This window comes from Hylaeus volcanicus, chromosome 4 (genome assembly GCF_026283585.1).
Source record: "Hylaeus volcanicus isolate JK05 chromosome 4, UHH_iyHylVolc1.0_haploid, whole genome shotgun sequence".
NCBI lineage: Eukaryota > Metazoa > Arthropoda > Insecta > Hymenoptera > Colletidae > Hylaeus > Hylaeus volcanicus.
In genome coordinates this window covers 9979360-9985359 of record NC_071979.1, presented here as the reverse complement: position 1 = coordinate 9985359, position 6000 = coordinate 9979360, and positions in this window count along the sequence as shown.

Genomic DNA, 6000 nt, shown 5'->3' with positions numbered 1-6000 from the left:
TAACTTAACCGTCGCTCACTGATTATTAAAAAGTTATTAACAAAAAAAATTTGATAACTATTTTGGTTACAGACGACACTTTTCCACTTAAACTTTACCTTTTTCCTATACACATATATATATTACCTATACCAAGATCTTTACTGGTACAGTAAAAAATAGGGGTCCGGGGGCAAGTCCGGGGTCCCCTATTTGGCATATTTGCCGAATATCTTAACCCGACACCGAAACATCCAATGTAACGCATACAAATGCTACGCCAGTGTACCAACCATGGTTTCTCTTTGAGAACTTCATCCCTTGATCCTGTTCTGCGGTCAACTCTACTAAAGTTTCAACCACCCACTCATATAAATATCTATAGACGGCAACGCGTAGTAACAGACCATGGTGAAATTCCGAGATTGAGTAATTATGTAATTTGGTCTTCTACGAATTAGCGGTATCGCTGTGTGCATTCCTGCGCAACCTTGTGGTTAACTATAATTTACCCAAAACTAAAACTATTAGTTGGACACGATTATACCTTTAGGTTTCGGATCTTCAAATTTTAAACAAGTAGTTTTAGCGATGAACGATGCTTCTCGATAGGAAAAGGTATTTTATCTTAGTGGCAGTATTCCACCAAGCAGCCCCGACGCTATCGATACCTTTACGGTTGAAATTGGTGCTCTCGCAACGATTCGCGTTAGGACACGGTTAGCAAGGGTAAAGGGATCAAAGCGTCGAGTTCGCTCGAGAAAGTATATCGTAGTTGGCTAACTCGCCGCACTTTTCATCCTCGTTCACCCCTCTCCGGGGATCTTTTATCTTTTGATAAATTTCGGATGTTTGAAGAGTGAAATGGCCAGTCCGTACAATTTTTAACGGATAAGGGTCGAACCCTTCGGAAGTGTTTCGGAACAATTTTCCAGGGACGCGCGTGGGCAAATGAGAGCGATATCTACAGCAAAATCCTCTCGTAGCTTTAATCGTGTCCTTTGGCACAGAGTTTGAAACTTTAAATCGAATTACTACGGGAAGCAATTTTGCGTAATTAAACGAGAAATGTTGCATCCTTTTTTCAGAGATTATGCAGCTACTAAGTTTCCATGACAGCGTGGTTGTATCGGTTCGAAAACCAGCTGGCTAGTTTCTAGCATTTTGTACCATGAGCCTATATAAGTCGAAACTTGGATAAGGATAAGCTTCTGTAACTTAAAATATTGTCCGTTTCCCTTAGTATGCTCGCATCTCGAGAAGTTGCCGCAGATTTTGATAATGTCCCGAGCAATTCGCAGCGCGCCAAGTTGTTTCCGGACGGTGTGAATGTTAGACGGACGATCTCTTCCCTCTTGAGCCCTCTCGTTATGAGAAAATGCGATAACGAGTCTTCGAATGGGACCCGATCGATTTATTGGCGTTTAAAGCCGCCTCTGGCTTTACACGTCAAATGGCTCTATCCACGAGAGAAGTATTACGAGCCGCATCTTCTCTCGAAAATTACGTCTCGTTACTCAATTGCATCTTAATTCCCGTAATTATCGAACGTTGACGAGCCATCGGTCAATCTTGACTCGATAGAGATTGTTAAATCTTCGCGGCGCCAGCGATGTAGTTACGAAGCGTAATTACCAGACGTTTCCAGCTTCTACGTTCAATCCATTTGTGCCGCGGCCGCAACCGCGTTTCCGCGCCCAGCTGCTCGATGCACTGCGAAATTGATTACTGTTTCGCGCTCCCTTCCTTTTCGCGCGCTACCGCACCTTTGTTAAGACGGTCCTTGTTTACTTCAACACTGCGCGATGCACGCGATCGAGCGATCACGGTGAAACTCGCTCGATCTACACTCTGTTATCCCCTCTCTTCTTTTGTCCATACTCGAATACAAATTTATCGATGCGTTTATCGGATAAAGCTCTTCGTTTCGATTCATCTTTGCGTTTAAGTGATATCATATATCCCAATTGCGAGTTTCAAGCCAACAATTCCTACAACGCACGAGCTTGGTTACTTCTATCCACGATATCTTTTTGGTGACTTCGAGTTTTGCGATTTGAAAGCGCCAAATTATTGTTTATTTACTCGATATTAATGCAAACGGCTGAATAACATCAATGTTCGACCCGAAAAGAGGTTGAATCATATATCGCGAGAATATGCACGAGGAGCAACGTGTGAGTACACATGCATTATTATCTAGGTCTGGTATGAAAAAAGTTTATAATTAGTCGGTTGGAAGAAGGTTACGGATAATTAAAATGTATACTCTTAACGGAGGCAGCGATGCATTTATAACTAGAGCGCATTATTTCATTGAACGTTCGATCGAATTACCTTCGACTCGGTACGCTCGGCGTCAGTTCCTGAAATTAAAGCTCGCTAATGGGCATTATCGAACTTCCAGTCGAGAGAACATGCTCCGTTGATGTAACAAGCTCCTCTTTGCAGGTATCACGTGTAACATTTCAAACGTAACGTCTCTAATTCTTTACGATTCTCCTCGAGCAGTGTTATTTATCGCGACGGTGGTTCTCGATGTTTTCGATTATTCTAAGGAAAGTGTTTTCTAAAGAAACTACGAAAAATGTAGTTCTCCGTCAAACGCCATCTTGGCGCATCTTGGGTACAAGATTCAGAATCGGCAGAATCGAACAATTCGAACGACGAGACTACGCTCGTAAACGCGGATAGAAGAAGGCGAACTTTGGACGTAAGTTAGGGCCTGTCTTAAAAATGTTCCCTGCCAGCGGGCCGAGAAGTTCGGGACGTGACGAGAAATCACGACCACTCGCGTCCAATCGATCACCCCACCGAAAATACCGAAGCGCAATCCCGCGACCAAGGATTCCGCGATCAAGTAAATTGTACGCCGGAATAGACCAATTTCATCGTCACCGCGAGAAGAGTCTGGCTTGGTATTCCGGGTCACGATTCCCTCCCATTTTTCCGTTTAAATTTATTTGTTCGCCATCGACGCGTCGGTATGATCGATTACCATTAATATTGATTTATCGAGTGTAACGTGAAAACACGAATGCCCCGAGCGACGTAGGACGATTTTGTTGGTTTCGAAATCAATAGAATATCACACCATCGAAGATTTTCGGATCTGAAATAGTTGAGACCATCGTTTTTTCGATACAAATATCGACAGTCGTTGACAATAATTCGATCCGCCTGCTGCTGAATCTGGACACTTTTCCGGTCGAACGAAGCTGATTACGTAAATGCACGAAATTCGATGTAGGCACGCCCAATGCGTACAAATGAAAAATGCCATCGAGTCCCTCGAAGAACGCGTGTTAGTTCGAAGTTTGCCAGTAGCAGTAATTTGCATATAAACCATATTTTACCCGTGGCTACAGGCGTCACGCGTCGTTCGGTATTGTTTTAATACGGGAGGTGTCATCCGGGGTAGCGCGACATAACGAAACCCGCTCGCGTACAAAACAGATGGCCCGGCCGCGCGTTGCAACTGCACCAACTGCAATTGCAACCAAGAAAATAGAACGAGCCGTGAAACGCCTGCCTGCATGCCTCCCGGCAGACGGCTCCGATTTAATTTCTTATAGCTCCGCATTACACGCCCGAGGAAAAATAATGCTCGGGTCTGTGCATCATCTATCTACCCTTGCGAAACATCTCGCAAAATTCTACCAGCGTTCATGCATTTGATAAAGATACGTGCCGCGATCCACGAGCCATTCCCGTCGCTCAACCGTTTTCCCCTCGCGTTTCCTCGTTTCTTTTCGATGCTTCTTTCTGCACGGGCTATGCATATATGCCTATTATTCGTCGCACGCGTTGCAAACGAACACTGTAAAAATCAGGGTTTTTGCTATTGCCGAAGAAGGTAGAGTCCGAGCATTAGTTAAAATATAATTGTAGAAAATACCTTGCCATGAAAGATAATTTGGCTTACTAGTAACTCGTAACTAGTAGTTCGATCTAGTTCAAGCAAAGGTTTCTGGAACTTCCTCAACATCGACTCTTGAATTTTTTCGTACCCATCGTTTCTCCGGAACGGTTTTCGTCTCGCAGAGCTATAAAACGAATCGAATCTTCCCCGATACTCGTTTGTGTTTCCACTCTCGAGGAAGTAATCGCAAATGCGAAACAGCGGATGATAAATTCGGCGAAAAATACCAGGTACGAACGAACGAACGTAGTCGCGAGCTAAGATAGCGTGAATCATCGTTTAGACTCCATTACCATTCGATGTAGATAGTTCCTTGGTAGGTTAAAGAAAGATACAGCTCGCGCAACGCGTTAGTCGTTGATAAATTGAAGCGATGCAAAACGTCTGGCGTGACTGGGCTCGGCTCTGGCAGCTTTTATTTATGCAACCTCTTTACACAGAGATGTATTATTTCGCGACAACGTCAACCGTTGAGTTCCGCTTTCTTCCCGAGCGATTTATTCTCCGTTGATGCTAAGAAGCTTGCGACACCACCGAAACGCCGGATTTCCCGCGGCGCGATCGCGACGTACGCTGTGCCTCTGCGTGGCGATTCTTCCTCTCAGTTTGCCATCCTTGGAATACGCCATTTCTCGTCATCGTTCCATTTATCGTGCGGTTTTCGCTCTTACCGCTTCGAATTGGCTTTCTTTTATCAATCATTCGCGATATTCTTACTCTTCAAGCACGTGTCTCATGTTTTCGAAGAGAAAAACAGCATCGATCGAATATTTCATCGGGCGCTGACGTTTTAGTTTGGCGAATAGATGGTGTCATCAAATTCCGAGCGGAAGGGCACAGTCATTGCGGCGAAATGCAATGGTGCGATGCATCGACTCGTGGAAATTTCGACAATGCCGACCAATTCCGAGCTGATTAGCGGTTGCACGACCCGTTATCTGTACGCACACCGCGCAACGCTGCCCATTCGAACTTTCCCGTTTTCCCATTTTTCCGATAAACCCTCTCTCTTTATTGCTGCCTTTCCATTAGAGCGCAACCCGCAACACTCGTCGCTTCCGATAAAACCAATCCCAGCATCTTTAAGAGATACTTATCGATACTAAAAGAGATATTGGATCTTTCACCATTTCGGAACATTTTCACCGAAAACTTTTCCACGATTATGTAGTTTGTTTATCGTGGACGATGATTGTTTTCCGTTGTTTATATATAACCAGTGCACACGTTTGTTTATTCGTATTATATTTTATTTGGCATGATAATAATGGTAACAAATTCATTGTAAAATACGATTAGTGTAGCGATCATTGCAACGAGCTTTGTATCGGTGTAAAAATGGAATGCATACCGCGTAATAATGCATTAGTTTCGAGGCAGCGTTGACGCGCACTGCTGAATTCGAGATTCATTCGGTCTCTTTACGGGGTAAATTCGAGGCGCGTCGTTAATTAAAAGCGGCGCGCTTTCTGCTTGAAATTTCCGTAGCGTGTCTGATTAAAATAATTTGCGGCTTTTTCAGCGGTATTACTTCGGTATTTAATACAATTTTCTATCCTCTACCGTCCAAATTACAGAGACGTTACCATGAATCGATTGTTGCATAATCGAGACGAACGTTTGGAGGGGAACTAGGCATGGAAAAATTATCGCGTCAAAAAATAAGTAATAAAATTTAATTTTCGTTCTATTTTATCTTTTATCTTTAAGGGTCGACGCCCAATCAATCGTGTAACGCGGAATTTTTTTAATTTATCACGGCGCAAACTGGAGTTTGGCCCCACTTCGCGGAGATTAATGCCTCGAGGATGTAATTTGAAGGAGATGTGGAAAATTGAGATTGCACCTTTGACCTCGTCCGACCCGCGGCTACTAATGAATTCGTTCCTTTAAAGGAAAAAAATCCACAGACCATTTCGAGAATTCAAACGGGCAATCGGCAAATTACTACCCTGCTAAAAAGCCGAGTGTTTATTACGGAGAACTCCCTCCGGGTAAGAGTATTATAATACACCTTTGAGTTCTTCGATCGCGCTATGCTTGGAAACGGAAGATTATTCTGAATAATGCGAAAGGTAAGATTGCGGCGTCGGTGGCTA